The sequence below is a fragment of the Ambystoma mexicanum genome, chromosome 1p (assembly GCF_040938575.1).
Source record: "Ambystoma mexicanum isolate Mex_15411 chromosome 1p, UKY_AmexF1_1, whole genome shotgun sequence".
In the NCBI taxonomy this organism is placed as follows: Eukaryota; Metazoa; Chordata; class Amphibia; order Caudata; family Ambystomatidae; genus Ambystoma; species Ambystoma mexicanum.
The window spans coordinates 1175550616-1175568562 of NC_090921.1; the positions used below are offsets into that span (position 1 = coordinate 1175550616).

The following is a 17947-nucleotide window of genomic DNA, read 5'->3' on the forward strand; positions in this document are numbered from 1 at the left end:
CTTCTCCCTGTATTCCCTTTCTTCCTTCCGCTCTTTCCCCCTTTTGGTCAGGAAATGGAGACCAGCCTTCCGACTTATGAGTGAATGCCCTCCTGCTCTTCCCATCTCCGTCATCCCTTTTCCGACACCTCTTTGTGATTTGCTGCTCCTATCATTGCAAAGGACACACGTTTGATTGTTTATGGCCAACATACTCCTCCCCACTATGCCCCTTTGCTAGTGGTGCCCAACACAACTTCCTGGAATTGCCTTATTATATGCCCGGCAGTAAGAGTCTGAAATGCATCCTTCAGGCCCCATCTGTAAATGTCCCCTCACTTCTGTCTGTCTTCCCTTTCTTGCACCCTCTCTGTCTCCCCTCAGGATCTAGAATGCAGCACCTGGCCTAGCAGTCAAGGCCCACTGACCCTTTCCCTTCTTGTGTTGTCAACTTCCTTCCTCCTCTCAGTCCCTGGCCTCAGTCAGGATCTGCAATGCGTCCTCCAGTCCAGCTGTGAATATCCCTGGAGATTTTGTCTGCAATGTCGCATTTTATAAAACAAAACTACAATAAACGAAAACAAAACATCCCTTGGACTCAGCAGGGCTTCAGAAAGCTTTCTTCCACCACCCATGATTCTGAAGCGAAGCACGGGCATTTAACATGTTTCAGGACTGTTTCCCCTGCACTGCCCCACTGCATGGATATACAGTTATTCGCACACAGGCATGTTGTTGGAGGTGCTAAGGGCCTTCTTTTTAAGTAGAGAAATGAGGTGGCAGATGTTTTTCAAGTTAACTACAAGAGACAATGGCAGACAAGGGCCTGGAGAAGGGAACTACTACTAGTCCCTCCTTTCTTTCTGTGGAGCAAGGTGGGCAGGCAGGAGATCTGATTTCCTGACTAAGTGCTATGGGAGGTGGTGGTGGAAGCCTAGTATGTGATGTCTGGGCGCAGGGTGCGGAGTGTCCCGGGGGCAATGTCGGGCAGAATAAAGGTGGTGTAAAGAGTTGGAGACGTGGAGGAGTAGGTTGGTCTTTAAGGAGCTGGGGGGAGAGATATTTGGGAGGCAGATGGAGACTTAGCAGCAACTGGAGTAACATCTAGATGGTTAGCAAACTCTGATTTGGGGCCCTTAACATGCGATTATGGCTGTGGTTGAAGTCCTCGGCTGGCTAAGCACCACTGCAAAATCACTTCCTGTCTGATCATTTTGGAAACACTGGTTCAGTCATCAATCGAAAAGTAATTCACTAAAGATCATCATTGCATTGTACTCCAATACAAGTGTTAAGATCAGTCGTGATACGAACAGTGAATGCTCCGAGGGGTTGAAACAGAAAGGGTGCATGGGTCCTTGTTTGGTTAACCTGTATGCTGCAGACCTCTCCCTCCACTTGATACATGTGAAGGGGTCTCCGCCAAGAGTAGATCATTATCATATACATGTATGGAAGTTTGCTGATGGCGCAGTACCACTATAGCAAACACACATGGCTCTGCACCATTTTATCGATAACATCATGTTCCATGTTTAAGAAATGATCTCAGAATTAACTGCAATATGTCAAGGGTCATGTGTCAGCAAAGGGGTTTAAAATGTTCCCTGATGAGTGGTGTACCGAAGACAAGAAAGGTCAACATCAAACTAATGGTACAACGTTCATTCTTCGCCCATTTATTCTTCGCCACCGATTTTCTTGCTGCAATAACTCATTGAAAAATATGGGGGCTGGAGTGGCGGGGGGGGGGTAAAGGTATATAATGGATAGGGGTGTGGGGACTAGGTTCTAAATAGCTGGGAAGGGGAGTTTTGGGGGGTAATTCGATGAGTTATTGATGCAAAAAATCTGCTGCTAAAAATGCTGCTAAAAATATAAAACGGCGCTGGAATGACAATGAACACATATTAATCTGGTTCAGATTGTATCTGGATTTTATTAAAGGGGTTTCTCAATGTACAATGTTTATAAGAAACTTAGCAAACAAGAAGAGGAAAGGCTGAAGTGGGCTGCTTCTTCAAAGGGCAACAGCAAATGATCCTTATGTAAGTCACACAGTCTCTGTGTTTTTGAAAGTTGTATTCCATGGTCTTCTCACAGGCTGTCTCAGTGTCTCTCAGTCATTCAAAATCTTGGGGATTAAAGTGGTCCCCTCCACATCTCCCTTGTCTTCCAGTGCTCCTAAATGTAGGTCCTTGGTCTCTTGTCTGTAGTTTCATGATCTTGGCTATCGTCGTGGTCTTTCGAGAGACCCCTCTCTTGGATCTCAGGTGGTCCATGTTTACCTGCAGGTAGGAATGGAGAAAGGCAGGCTCTGAGGCTCAGATAACGTGGAGAAGACCTCCAGTGCTGGCCACTAAGAGAGAGGTTGGCAGCCACAGTTCCATGGTTAGGTCGACTGGAGTTCCCTTATGCTGCTCTTGGTTAAGGGTCCTGGTTCTAATTCCCAATACCCCAGCATTAGGCGCCCGCTTGATGACAAGCAATGATCTCATGTTGGGGGCTCCCTCATGTAGCTCCTTTTCCCCACCTTCGTCATTCTCTCTCTCTTTCTCTCTTCTTGTGCCTCCTTGATGCCATGCCACCTGTATGTACTGCCACCTCACATCCACTCCTCACAGGCTGTGACCTGCCCGCTTGACTCACCTCACCCCCTCACCTCCTTACTACTTCCGTAATGGCTCGCTAGTGCTTCATTCTTCAGCTGCATTATCCTCTCTTCCCGACTCGTGAGCTTCTCTTCTAACCTCCTCCTTCTTATCATCTTCCATATCTTTGGTATGCTCATTGGCATCTCCCCTGATGTTACGTGAACTTCTTAAATATCCTCTTCTTCCTCTCCAATCACTTCCAAACTTCTTAATACTGTGTACCTCATCTATCCCCCGATGTTATCTCAAACATCCTCCTGATTGTGCTCCTCTACCTCCTCCATGGTGTTGTATCCAACCTCCATTTTCTCCTCTCTCCCGTCACATATCTCCTGTCTCCTATTTCTGCATTCTCCTTCTTCCCTTCTCTCTTGCTCTCTCCAGCCACCTCACTCCAGTCTCCCTTCTCTGCCTTGCATGCCACTGAACTCTATCTCTGTCCTCCTCTCGCTTGACAACTCTGAACTCCCTTATCATGACTGAATAGCCATTCTCTGAGATGGTGGCCTGTTCTCTCCCCTTTGGCTGCCTTCCTTCCTATAAGGATCACCTGTCAGCAGTTATTATGTTTTGTGTGCGATTGGTGTGATGCAATTGCTTTGTGGGATTCTGCTCAGAGTAAGGTAATTGTTATGTTTTACTTGTGTTCCAGAACATGTATATGTTCTGGAACGGGTGTTCGTTAGTGTGAGGGAGCTTGGTTGCCTGTGTGGATGTGCCGGCTGCTCTCCGCATTCGCCTAATAAACTACTTGGCACTTCTCTTACCTACCCACAGCATCATTTCTTGACCTCTAGACTGGCAACGAGGTCTGGGAAACTGCACTAGGGGGCAGCAAGTGAGCGCAGAGGCCCCTCCTTACAGCGGCATGGCAACCTGGCAGCACCCCCATTGATGCACCCCACAAACCAGGTGAGGAAGGAGGGCCCCCCCTGAAAACCGGCGCTCAGAGGGGGGACAGAGGATTCGGGAAGGAGGCCAGGGGCTGAAGGGTGACGCAGCTAGCTCCCGCTCACATTAGAGAAGTGGACCTTCTCACATTCGACACTGCGTTGAACAATGTCTCCTCCTGCACCACATCGATCATTGCTGCAGCATTGCCGTGGCAGCCTAGGAAAAACAAGTGCTACCAAAGGCAGCCACAGTGTTCACTGTTTCAAGTGCAATTGTTTAGTGACGGCTCTCAACATTTTATTTGCTGAAGACGGCCATAGAAAAATGTAATGATGGCAACAGCTGCAATACCTCCCCCACCCCCGTTTCTATCTGAACCTGGAACACCTCCAATAAGATGGGAGAGGTGGAAGAAAATGTTAGAGACCTATGTAGTGGGCATAGGCGGGGACACATTTTACCCTTCCAGGAAACAGACATTATTGTTATATAATTTGGCCCAGAAGGCCGCCATGTATTCGATAGCCTACCAGAACTACAAGGTGAAGGGACAGGGGACCTAGATGACTTCACTCTTGCAATCAAGAAGATTCAAGACCATTTCAAACCCCCAAAAATGTGACTTTTGAGAGACATGTGTTTTTTCAGAGACTACAAGAACCAATGGAGCTCGTGGAAGGGTACGTAGCTGTGTTGAGGACACAGAGCCACACCTGTGAATTTGGTGCATTGACCAACTCCTTGGTCAGATATCAGTTGAAAATGAAAAAAAAAAAAACAACCAGGAAGTGTGCGCATTGAAGCAGAGTAGGAACAGTGAGGGAAGAAAGGAACTGGAAGGTTTCAGATGTGGAAACCCGAGACATGAAGCGGCCAGCATATTTTGTCTAGCCAGAAATGCAGACTGCATCAAGTGCAAGCGCAAGGGTCACTTTGCACGCCTTTGCAAGGAGAACACCATCAATGTAGTGGAACATAGATACCCTCATTCGGAGCAAGAAATAGCACAGCTACCTCAGAATGGTGAAGGGAGACCTTGCCACGTGTTTGAAATTTCAGCATTGAGTGGAGGAAAGGGAGGGCCCGTAGATATATTGGTATCAGGTAATATTGTCCCCACCAATAATAGCACCATATATATGGTCATCTGGAACAGCCATAGGCGATAGTATTAGTGGGGATAATATTGGGGGTAAATGGGAGCAGGGGTTGTGGGGGTGTCCCCGCTCCCTGTAAAATAATATGGCGGTTGCGAGGTGTCCCCTGCAGGTTCAATGGGTTAATATCACAACAAAAATACAGCGCCATTCTTGTATGTAAATGTTTTTGTGGCGATATAAAACACATGGAACCGATATATTTTGCGTAAATGGCTCAGATCATTCGATGAAGGTAGATCCCCTTGGACTATTATTTCTAAAGATACGTTCAGAAGATCTTTGTCAGGGAAAGTGCAGGAGTTGGAATCTCCCCACATTCAGCTGTGTGGATATGGCAAGACAGAGATTGAACTTGTGGGCACATTTCAGGCAAACATTGGCTACAAAGGAAGAGAAAGCACAGCAGACATGTTTGTAGCAAGGGTGGGATCATCCTTAATGGGATGGGTGGAACAAAGAAACTTAGGGATTCGCATCCAAGCAAGTGCTTCTGACCCAGTGACGGTAGCAGAGGTAGAGAATAAATGGGCCTTGGAATTTTCCACTGTGTTTTCAAAGAAACTAGGGCGATTTAGGGACTTTGAGCATTGCATTAAGATGAAGCCAAAGGCACAACCAGTAGTACGTAAGGTGCGGCCCGTCCCTCATCACATGAAGGAGCAATTTCCTGGAGAACTTGATGGACTATTGCGAAGAGGAGTGATAGAACGAGTACATGGGACGGATTGGTTATCCCCAGTGGTCGTAGTGTCAAAGAACAATGGGAAGATTTGCTTGTACATTGATTTGAGAGACCAGAACAAGAAAATGTTAGTGGAGAGACATCCTTTACCGGTCATATCGGAGGTTCTGGCTGTACTTGGCGAATCAATCTGGTCTACTGTTATGGACCTGTCTGCGGCTTACCATCAAATGTCATTGTCGCAAGAATGTCCAAAAGTAACAGCGTTCATCACCACAGAAGGGACATTTAAGTTTATCAGAATGCCTTTTGGGTTAGCTTCGGCCGCGTCTGTCTTTCAACGCATTATGGCGACAGTTTTGGAGCGTGTCAAAAATGTGATTGTTTTTCAAGATGATGTTCTCATTTACACTGATTTTATCGAGAAACACGACAGAGTGTTGAGAAGTGTGCTGGAGAGGTTGTGTGAGGCCGATATAACAGTGCAGCGCAGAAAATGTTAGATTGGTGTGCGTGTGGTAGAGTATCTTGGACACAAGATCTCAGCCAGGGAATATCTCTGAAATACAATCTGGTAGAAGCAATCAGTAAAACCCCGGCGCCACAAGATAAAGATCAGTTGAGCTCATTTATGGGCATGGTATAGTTTTATCACAAATTTGTACACAGCTTTGCTCTTATCTCAGCTGCCTGGAGGGCATTGCGCAAGAAAGGGGTTCCATTTACATTGTCAGATGAATGTATGAAGGCTGATGCACCTTCTTTAGGTGGTTTTGTGAGTGGGCAGAAAACATTGCTGACTGTGGGTGCCAGCTTATTGAGTCTGGGAGCATCATTGTCGCAAAAAGACAGTGGGAAGAAGAAACATGTAGTAACATGTGTGTCTAGGCCACTAAGGGGCGCTGAGAAAAACTACTCAGTGATTGAAAGAGAGGCTTTGGCTGTGTTTTGGGCCATTATGCATTTTAAATTATTCCTGTGGGGCCAGCGGTTTATCGTGAAAACTGATCACAGACCTCTGGTACAAATGTTAGCTTGTCGCAACTGGTATAAGGGCTCACCCAAGGCGTCTAAATTGATATTAGGGTTGCAGAAATATGACTTTCAGATTTGCTGTCTACCTGGTAAGAAGAATGTGGTTGCAGATTGTCTTTTCGCCTTCCAGTGGAGTGTGGAGACAATGGGGAAAAGGTGGAAGATAGGGAAGAGTAAATTATTGTTGCCAGCATTGAGCAAGATGCTTGAGGGAAGAAGAATGGAGAGCAGCAGAGAGAGATGATGTCATTTTCGGCGAAGTGGCAAAGTGGACAGTGGTAGGATGGCCCAGCAGGAACAATATTGAAAGAAAATGTTAACGATTTTATGAAGTAAAAGATGAGCTGGCGCTAGTTGGAGGAAAACTCAGGAGGGGCTACAAAGTGATTCCCCCTGAGGGCATCAGAGGGAAACGTATAGAAATTGCCCATCAAGGGCATTTTTGTGCCAATAGCACCAAGAGGATGCTGAGGCAGAGTTACTGTTGCCCAGTAATGGATAGTGGTGTAGAAAAAGAAATAAGGAATTGCAATGAGTGTTTGATAAGTGACAAGAGTAAAGTGGTGTGTGAGACGCCACTTCTCCCATTGTGGTTGCCCAGGGAGCCTTGGCAAAAAGTGGCAGTGGATATAATGGGACCCATTCAAGGTTTGGGTGAAGGGTTCAAGTTCCTTTTTGTCACGGTGGATTACCATTCGATATGGATAGAGTGGAAGGCAACTACTGCAGAACTAGTGTTATTTTGTTAGGACTAGTGTAATTTGTTAGAATGTTTTTATGGTGAGGGGTTTGCTATGGAATTAGTGAGTGATAATCCTCCCTCTTCTTTTCCTTATCTCTGTTCTCCCTTGACAAGGTTTCTAGACAAGTGCGATCTAGGCCCGGCTAACTATTGCCTGATCTTCATCACTCCTTTCCTTGGCAAACTCCTAGAAAAGCTGGCCCTCTCCCAGCTTAATCTTCACATTGACTCTGTTGGTTGTCTCCATGACCATCAGTCTGGTTTTAGAGCTGCCAGAAGCACGGAAACTGCTCTCCTGAGCATCTGTGAAGACCTGCTCTCCAACCTTGATTCTAACATCCCTTCTGTCCTCATCCTACGCGATCTCTCTTCTACCTTTGACACGGTCAAACATGAAATCCTTCTGAACTGTCTCTGTGATAACGTGGGTATCACCGGTCAGGCCCTGGCTTGGCTGACCTCTTTCCTCTCTGATCGACCCTCCCAGGTTGAACTTGGTTCCATCCTTTCCTCTATCTCACTTTCTACCTGAGGTGTTCCCTAGGGGTCTAACCTTTCTCCCTGGCTGATCAACCAGTACCTGGCACACCTTGGCCACCGCATTGCCGCTCTCTGCTCCAACTTTCAGTGCTATGCGGATGACACTAAGCTCGTTTTCAGGCTTCCCTCTGCCACCTCTTCTCCTTCTCTTATCTCAGACTGTCTTTCTGCTATCCAGGAATGGTGTTCCTCCAATGTTCGCTGCCTTTATGCTAGTAAGATGGAGAATCTCCTCATTGGCACACCTGCACCCTCCTTCCCTGTCACTCTCTGGCCAGGTTCCCTTGGCCCACTTCCGGAGCTCTCCTGTGAAGCTAAGAACCTCAGGGTCAACTTCGACTACACACTCTCCTTTTCTCCTAACACCTATGATGACTCTAAGAAGTCAAACTACCAACTGCACCTCCTGAGAGGTATTCTTCCTTTCCTCTTCTGACCCCAGAAGCTTACTGTTTCTAAAGCTCTGGTTCTCTCCAGGCGGGACTACTGCAACAGCCTCTTTCTAAATCTGCCTGCTTCTACTCTCCGCCCTCTGCAACTCATCCAGAACAGGACTGACAGACTTGTCCTTGGCTTCAAGCCCTGGGATCGTATCTCTGCAGCACTGAAATCTCTTCATTGGCTCCCAATGGCTGCAAGGATTAAATTCAAGACCCTTTGCATTATCCACAGGGCTTTCTGGGGCCCGGGTCCAAAATACCTTCAACTTTCCCTCTGTAAATATCTTCCTACTCAAACTCTTCACTCCTTCACCTCCAACTGCCTCAGGGTCAGTCGCTTCTCCACGCAATGAGTTGGTGGTAGATCGCTTTTCTCAGCAGGGCCTCCCTCTGGAACAACATCTCTGCCACTCTGAAACTTGAGGAGAACCATCCTTGTTTCCGGAAGCACCTCAAGACCTTCCTCTTGGCTTCTGCCTTAGCTCTCCCTCTCCCCTGCTGATCTGTTCTGCTTCGGCACAGTGCACCAGGTTACCCTCTGATTGCTGGCCCAGTCCCATGCCCACACAGCCACTCACCCTCACTGCCCCTGGCAACCCTTGCCTTGGGTCTGTATATGTTACCCTACAATCCCCTTGCCTGCACTTTCCAGACACCCCTGTCTGCGCTCAGAACCTGCACTCACCACCTTGCTGGCTGCACTAACTTTTGTGTTTTATCCCATGCTCAGCACTTTCCACTTCTCCCCTCTGCGTTGCACTTTTTCCCCTTTCCTCTCCCCTGCACTTACGCATTCTCAATATCACTGGGCCTAGTAAGATCGTTATTTTTGTCCTTCCCTGTTCCCCTACCTTGCCTCGTCGCACTCTGAAACACTTGTGTATGAGCGCAATACAAATAAAATATCTTATCATATCATAATGGTGTTCAGTTTTGCTCGGAAGTAATGAGGAACTGGTTGCTGCAGTTTGTAATTAAGCACACACGCACAGCCTTGTACCACCTCAAGGCAAATGGTCTGGTGGAGCATGCCAGTAGGTTCCATAAGGGTGGCATTCAGTTAGCCATGGGTACAAAGTTGTTGTGGAGTATGGTCTTGAAAGAAATGGAATAGAGTTACTGCATCACACCTCACACAGGTACCAAGGTGTCCCCCTTTGTCTTGTTGAAAGGACGACAACCAGGGACGAAATTGTGTCCAGGATGGATGGGGTGGGCATGCACTATGAATGTGGATCATGAAGAGGTGATAAGGATGGTGGAAGAAGCACAACGTCACTATAAAAGTGTGTTTGATGACAATGTCAGTGTTAAAGAGCGTGAGTGGCTTGTTGGAGATTGAGTTTTGATCAAGAATCCCAGGTATTGAATTGAATTGATATTTTATTTCTATCACGCTCATACACAGGTGTTTCAGAGCACGATAGGTATGGGCCCAAATGTTTAGAGAGCACAATTTTGGGACCCAAAAGGATTGCAGCAGTAAGGAAAAGTGTTTTGCTGGTGGCTGGAGAAGTATGGTCTAATGGTAGGTGGGCATTATGCAAGGAGAAGTCGGTTCCTTCCAGGGAGTGTGACAATGTAGTGGTGGTCAGTGAGGGTGATCGAAGAGTGGTGACTAGTGATAGTTTGGGAGAAGCAACATTTGCTGGGTGTTGTGAGTGAGAGAACTAAAAGAATCCCAACAAGTTGTGTTCCAGAACACATACATGTTCTGGAACGAGTGTTCGTTAGAATGAGGGAGCTTGGTTGCCATTGTGGACAGTGCTGACTGCTCTCTGCATTCACCTAATAAACTACTTGGCACTTCTCTTACCTACTCACAGTGTCAGTCCTTGACCTCTACAATAATGCTGCCACAGAATGTGGTTTCTCTGAATGAGCTTAGCTGCCATCATGAATTTGCAGTATTCTGTTCTTTCAGCATGAGGTGGACAGCCCTCGCACAGGCTCTCCCTCTTCTCCTGTGACCATGGAAGGCCTTTTGGATGACTATATCTTGTCTCAGAATTCCTGTAAATTGATCTGACAAGTCTGAGTTCTAATTCAGGATGAATGTGCACTGCAAGGGTGCAGCCGGACAGGTTCTGATTCTAGCAACAGCAAAGCTCCTTAAAGGGGAAGAGTGCATTGTAGGCCCCATGTGTTGGTCACCAGCCACAAGTGTGGGGCCTGGTGGGCCAGGCTAGGGGATCCGCACACCTCCCTGGCCCAGCATCACCTAGCGAGTTACAGCAGCCCGCCCCTGTAGTCACCCACTCTCTCCCCAAAAGACAGAGCCCGGGGACTTCATCACAGTGGACAAAACCAACTAAAGAAAGTTAGTGTTAATGACTTGCCAATCGGAAGAGGGTTGCAATGAAAGTGAATGCTAGCTGTGGAGCCCTACGGCTGTTATTGGGAAAAGTAGGTGCTTTACCAGTAGCAAACATTTAGACATGTGGCCAAACTCGCCCCTATGGTGTTATATGGGACAGAGATGTGGTCTTCCCAAGAACACAATCCTAATCATGTGATTATATTAGAGTTGGCACATTTCTATTTCTGCTAACATATTGGCAGCTGAACCTTTATTCTTTTCTTAACATGTGGTCCTCTATCCACCAGGGAACATTCTGAACTAAAAGGTAATTCTAATGCACCCTTCTTGAGTTGGGACTTTAAGGATGCTTAGCCCCTCAAAGTCTTTCAACTAATCAGGCACAATGTATGGCCCAATTTCCTAAAAGATCTGAGCTTGGCAAATAGAGAATAGAGTAAATGATCCAATCGCGTAGCTCCACAATCATTGAGTGGGTACCAACACTTTGGTGATTGAGACTGGATAAACGCGAATTAAAGATACCTCTTAGAACCGACATCTGTGGCATAAAGATTTTCTTAGCGTTCAGGCTGAGTTTGTTGTATGTCTCTACATATGGGAAGAAGGTTGGTTCAATATACAGAAGGAAGCCATGCCATGTGATTTATCAGCATTATTGATCGAGACCTCAGAGCATTACATTCATTAACACTAGGACCCAACGAAAATTGTCAGTGAAACTCTGCAGGTGGGTGCCGTTCCGCCCGGCAGGTCTGACCGTGGCGGGCGGGACGTCACCAGCCCGCAGAGTTGTATTGTGCCGAGCCCGGGAGACTCAAAGCTGAAGCCACCGCAATCTCAAATACAATGTTGTTGATTCCAACCACGACAATCACAAATGCAACAACGTTGTGTTTATAATTGATGCGCCTTTGCTTGTAGGCAAGTCCAGGCAATTATGAATACAGATGCAGGGGAAACTAGAGAAGAAAGTGGCAGCAATTTTGAAAACTCCGTCGGCAGCCAGCGAAGTATTTATAATTGCTATGTATATCATTTTATGTTTTCTGTGCTTCCCTGGGCTTAGGGAGCACCGAAAACGTAAAATGAAAGTGAAGGAAGCCTCCGCTCCATGTTCAGCTCTGCTCTGGCTGGAGTAAGCAAAAGCTCCCAGCAGGGGGCTTTTGCTGCTTGATTAGTGCTGCAAGAGCAGAGGTTAACATGCACAGAGGAGGCTGCTTCAATTCACGAAATGGATGCCCCCATGTAAACACTTTGAGCCTCGTTTGCTCAAAAGTTTACATAGGAACTTTCTTTAAAAAGATGTTTAATATATGTTTTTTGATAATTATCAATCTTTTAAGACACTATTATTTTTGAGCACACTATTCCTTTAAACATATATTAAACATCTTTTTAAAGAAAGTTCCTATGTTAACTCTTTCTTTGGCAGTTTTTCTAATTTGGAATGTGTTTTCCTTTTTCAGCCAGTTCGTGCCACTCTGGACATTTCAGGAAAATAAATCAGTTTGTCAAAAAAAGTAGCATAACTGAAGTTGATTCTGCTTACTGCAAGTCTAGAAATGGCACTAAACACTTGCGTGAATCGTTCATGTAAATATGTGTGACTCCTGAACAAATTCTTGCTTGATTTTTAATAACTGTGCATTTTAAAATGATGTGAGGCTATATATATATATATATATATTTGTATATATATATATATATTAAGTGTATTAGTCTATTACAAGCTTTAGCACTAGAAATACATGTGAAGAATATGCAAATAGAAACAACACGCGGACTCAAGCAAGACATACAAATTACTGTATTGATTCAATAAATAATTCATTATTACAAGTACATCAATCAAATAAGTAAAAAAACAGATATGTAACAATTCAGAAAATGGTCATCCTACAAATCACCTGAGATTACCATTAAGTGTTTCCCATAAATGCAGTAAAACGTCATATATTGGTTTCCTCTCTGTAAAAATATGTGAATCAACATCCAAAGACCAAAAGCCGCATTTAAAATAACCATAGAATTAGTCGAATAAATAGCTGACCAGAACTGGTCGGTAACAATCCTTTGCGGCGAGTGTTTACATTTTCCTTAAAAAAGACTCTACTTGTCTCCTAAAAGATCATATTGAGTCGAAAGGTGGCATGTCCATTCAATTTCAGTGGAAAACCGCTTACACAGCCGTTGTTTGTGGGTTGAAGCTGGGGCCGAGGGCAACAGATTGAGCTTAAGTGACATAATAACTCTAAGGGGCTGTGGATCTGCAGGATGTGTTATGTAGTTTAATGGTGAGAAGAAATGACACCCTTGTTGACTGTATCCGAGTAGGGGTTTCTAACCACATACATGTGATACATTAGCTGCATGATCCCATAACAAAGCTTTGGCCTTCAGCTCCTTCTTCATAATTGTGTAGTTCAATGTCATATGCATAGGCCTGTGGTACAATGGAATTTCCTGCAGTCAGCCACGTGTTAGGGAGAATTCTCATTCTATGCCTAATTTCCCTTACCTATAGAGTCCCCCAGCAGCGCAGCTTTGCTGGATTTGCAGGGTTTGTTTATTTTTTTTCTCTCTCTCAAAAGGTTCTGGCTGGTGGCAGTGGTTACTACCATAAATATTCGACTGCAAATATTTCCCTATGGGATTTTCCCATTGTTCGAGGATACCACTTTTTCTGACAGCCTCTAACATACCGCCGGTGCATTTTAATATTACCTTGTCTCTGGTAGGTTTTATTTGCCAGAACTTTAATATAACTTCTTTCTTGTGTCTTTCTCTAAACTCCTAATCCAGGTCGGGAATCCTTTGTTCATCCTTTTGGCAGGGTTCTGCCGAGAAGCCCTCCTTTCGGCGCCACTGAGTCTGGGGTGGGTCCATTGTGTGGGAAGGGGAGTAGGACCCCTGGACAGGGTTGCCTCAGCAACCCATGTCGCAATCTATCCTGATAGGCTGGAGGGTCTCCCGCCAGGATGACCCCTCCACTGTGTGAGTGACAGCTAGGCTGTATGAATGGGGAACTTTTTGCATAAAAGCAGGGTCCTGAGGACTGGAAGAGCAAGACGTCACCACTGGAACTAAGAAGCCGAAGAGGAGAGAAGCCAAAGACATCTGCAACGACTGAACCACTGGTTAAGCCCTGCTGCAGCGTCTAACCACTTTTCTCCACACGACGAGAGAAGATCTTCATCTGCAAGAGCCTTCTTCCCTTGAGCTGGTGGGGCCAACCAGTTTGCCAATCACCTTCCCGGACCGGCCTTGGTCGAATCTCGCTTACCCTGTACTTGGAGGCCGGATAGCCAGGCACCAGTCCACCCGGACCGCGATTTAAAGGAGCGTACCTTTTATTCGTCGGGCAGCACCGCGGCTGGTTTCATCCCTGGGTAGTGCAGTAACTCGAACCTTCCTCCATGACGAGAGCCTCTCTTGCTCTGCTGGATCAACCGAACTGCAGGAACTACCAGGAACAACCGCCACCGCAGGAGACACTTCTTCATTTAAAGGTACATTGTTCCGCCAGGCCGCCCTTTCTTCGCAGTAGCACTAAAGGTGTTTTAAATCCTTTACCTACCTGTTGGGTTGGCCGCCCCTTTCTCTTAACATTGTCTTCTCAACTTCTGCATCCACCTTTTCAAAATCGTTAACCAAACACTTGACTGCAGCTACAAGAACATTTTGCTCTTGGGCCCCTGCCCTGTACCAATAACTCTGGCACAGGCCTACTGACTCTGGCTACATTTGTTAGACCTGTCTTCTTTAGATTCACTCTCAACTAGAACTATGTTGGTGCACCTACTTCTTATAACTACCCTTTTCTTACCCTTTCTAAACCTTGTGAAATGCCATTTTGCTCAGTTTTCATTTAAGTATTGCCTATACTGATGCAATGTCTTGCTTAAACTGGTTCACAAACCTATGGGAAGTGTTGCTAGGGTGTGTAAGAAACTATTTCTTTATAACTTGTGCTTTCCCTCCCTTGTGAGAAAATGATAGAGGATCCCTTGTGTGTGGTTTTCACTGTGCGGTTTTGCTCAGTTTTCACTCTGGTTCACTTGGTCTACAATTTAACTTGGGAGTGTGGATATTTTACCTTTGACTTAATTTAACTTGCTTGATGACTGTGATACATGTGTTTTATTAGAAGTGTATAAAATAAATATATATATACTTTTTAATACAAAGCTTTGGTCAGTGTTTCCTTGTACCTTAGTACTGTAGGCCTATTGTGTAACCATGAATACTGCTCAACTCCCTCTTGAGATAAATCTGACTGCTCAACCACGGCTACCAACTAAATCTTTGTGGTACAGACTGACAACAAAGGGGATTTATTGCTCTCACCTGTAGACTTAATCTTCTGTAGTGCTCCCTAAGGGAACTGCACAGGATTCTGCCTAACACCACGTACCTAGTCAAGACCTTGTTTTGCAAACTAGATTTAAGGAGATGGACGTATAAAGTAATCAAAGAAGGAGATTCCCCAGTCAAGATTTTATTATAAAGAAGACAATAATGGGACTCATTTCGGGTCTGGCAGTAAGCCTGCTGGTGATACCGGCGGCTTGCCACCGGACCCGAAAAAACATTACTGGCGCCTGACTTCCCGATAACACCAGGGCATTACAACCCCGGAGGCCGGGAAGTCAGACGCTGGTAATTTACGACAGGATTCAATGGGAATGGGGACCACAGAAGCACCGATACCGTTAATAACTCTGCTTCCATGAAACTCTGTGGGTGGGTGCCGTTCCGCCTGCCAGGTCTGACCGTGACGGGCGGGACGTGACCAGCCCACAGAGTTTTTCTGTGCCAGTCCGGTAACAACGGTGCTGGTAGGCTTACCGGCACCATTGTTAACGTACCGGCACAGTTATAATGAGGCCGAATGTCTAATTTGCAAAAGTGTCCCAGCAACACCAGACCCAATTTAATCATAACACGTCTGTAGGCAGGGCTGTAGGTAATGCCAACGCTGTTTTCCACAGCTTTCCCTCCAAAGCTTTAAGCCACAGGTACGATGTTCTGGTAACGATTCAGGGCCATAAAGTGTGGCTGGGATAATGCTTATTTTTATGGATCTTAATCAGGCCTTCTATGGAGTAACCACCAGAATAAGTGACAAAGTTTCTTATAAGCCTGAATTTTGTATACATTTTGGGAGACTAAAAGTTGTGCATAGGCATACTTAGACGTTTATTACTAACTAATGTTCCCAGGTAAACGTACTGCTTGACAATGTCATAGCTGCATAGCCGAACCAGGAAACTGGGTGAGGACCAATTCTGGGTGCGAAATTGCTAGAATTATCAAATGCCAAAGCCATGTCAGTCATGTAAAGGTTGCAAAGTAGGGGTGCCAAAACACACCCCTGCTTTTAGCCCGACGTTTAGTATGTGTTTTAGTTTTTCAGCCAGTTCAACCATTTCTGGACATTTCAGGACAAAATTACAGTTTGTCAAAAAAGTAGCATAACTGAAGCTGATTTTTCATACTGTAAATCTAGAAAGGGCACTAAACTGAAGCCTTGCTTGAACCGTTCATGTTAATATTTGTGAATTCTGAACTAATTCTTGCATTCTTTTTAATAATAACTGTGCAGTTTAAAAATAATCGGAGGCAATATAAGATTGTCTTTAAAAGTTTATGTTTGTAAAGTTTGAAATGAGCTATGATATCAAATAAATTCGATTTGACGTTCAAATCCTGCTCACTACTGAAAGGGATGGAGCCCCAACTGCCGTGCAGCCGCCAGAGCAGTCCCTGCTGAGGTTGACATCCCTGCATTGAAACGAGGCAAAGAAACCTCCCTCGATAACCGTGGAACCTCCACTGGAACCCTTTGCATCCCGGCCCTTCCTGCGCCTGAATCAGCCTTTCTCACCACTTTGTGCTGTATTAGCCAACTTGTGCCTTATCTGCCACGTGGAGCACTGACTCCGTGGAGCACCTACCTTTTTCAACATCATTGTTTGCATTTTTCCCCAAATAAGATGGCCGCCGTACTCAGCGTTCCCCACTCCCTCCGCTGCAACTGTGTACATAGTTGCTAAGCAACCAGTCATGACGCCGCCTTATTTTAGCCAATAGGTGCCTGCTGGCTGGCAGAAGCCAGCCCTCATCGAAGACCCAGAGTAAAAGGCCCTGTCCCGAGCCTGTCGGAGCCGGGAGGACCGTGGACCAGGACTTATCCTCTTCTTTCGGCAAACCACAAAACAAGCAAGAACTCACAAGGACTGTAACCTGGGTAAGCGTCCAGCCATTGTATTCTTATCCAGCCACTCGCTTAGTTACATTATGTATCTACTTAGCACTGGCTGCATCTGCCCTCACCGCCAAATGTTATTAATTGTGCGTAATGCATCATAGCTAACTGCAAACTAGACTACTAGCTCTCTCCCTAACTCACTGTGACCTTCCCTAGTCCCCATCACCTACCACCTGTGTTCCCAATGCACCCTGAGCTTGGCCACTCACTACCTTTCCTGAGTGCCTAGTTGCCTATGCCATTGTGCCACCCGATTACCCATCCTGACCTGGCACCGCTCGCTAATGTGCCTGTTCACACTCGCAACATACTCCTAATCTTGTGCATGTGCCACACATTATCTATCTCTGATCACTGTTACTATTTGTTATGGCATCCTATTTCACCTGTGATGCATTCTGCTCATATGTACGCGCCACTCATTTGCTAACTTGAACACCGGCATTGCCTGTAATTGCTTCCTATCCCGTATACACAGCACCATTAACCACATGGTATTCACTGCATTATCGAATATATAAGCTGCTGGTTTAAACTGTTAACTTGCATGGATAACACCCATTCCCACTTAAATGCGGCACCCTAAGTGCTCAACACTAAGCCAATAGTGCGGCTTACAGCCAATCGCTGGACTCCCTTATTTGCTCCCAAACTACGCCATGTGCCGCCCAAACTACCCGGCTTGTGAAAATGCCAATTGGCCAACTTGACAGTGTGCCATTTATACATTTGAAACATACTACTGCTGCTCTCTACGATTGAACTGCTAAGCTATTCGGTAGGAAGTACCTGAACCAGTCCCATAATTATTACAAGCAGCTACCCCCTTTATCATACTAGTAAATATTTGTGCAGTGCCTTAACCTAAACTAGTTTATAACCTGCTTTTCATGCCTATGCACTACCTTATACCTACCCTTAACTGTCCAGCTTTGACAACTGCCACTTCTGCCACATTGACTACACTGATACTACTCGCCTCAGTCACTACAGCTAGTAACGAGAAGTATGCAAACCAGAAACCTACCCATGACCTAGTAAGAGCAGTATCTCCATCTCTATGTCTACCTCATCACCCTACCACAACTCCATAGCTCCCACCAATTTCTTGCCTCTTGGCCATCACAGCGTCTCAAATGCTACTCCACTGCCACAACAGTAAAGAATACCAACACTCTCACACCTATCCAATGGATCCAACGCTATGCATCCCAACCGGTCCCCAAC

The 17947-nt window shown here is 45.7% G+C and overlaps 1 protein-coding gene across 2 annotated transcripts in view; it reads left to right on the plus strand.

Moving 5' to 3' along the window:
* Positions 1–17947, plus strand: part of NPHS1 (NPHS1 adhesion molecule, nephrin) — a 494360-nt gene that overhangs the window by 142078 nt on the left and 334335 nt on the right. The window contains exon 2 of one of the 2 annotated variants that reach the window (XM_069604883.1): positions 16536–16699. The exons of the other annotated variant lie outside the window; for it this stretch is intronic. The gene's annotated coding sequence lies outside the window, so the exon portion shown is untranslated. The remainder of the gene's footprint in view (positions 1–16535; positions 16700–17947) is intronic. 2 annotated transcript variants of the gene reach the window in all.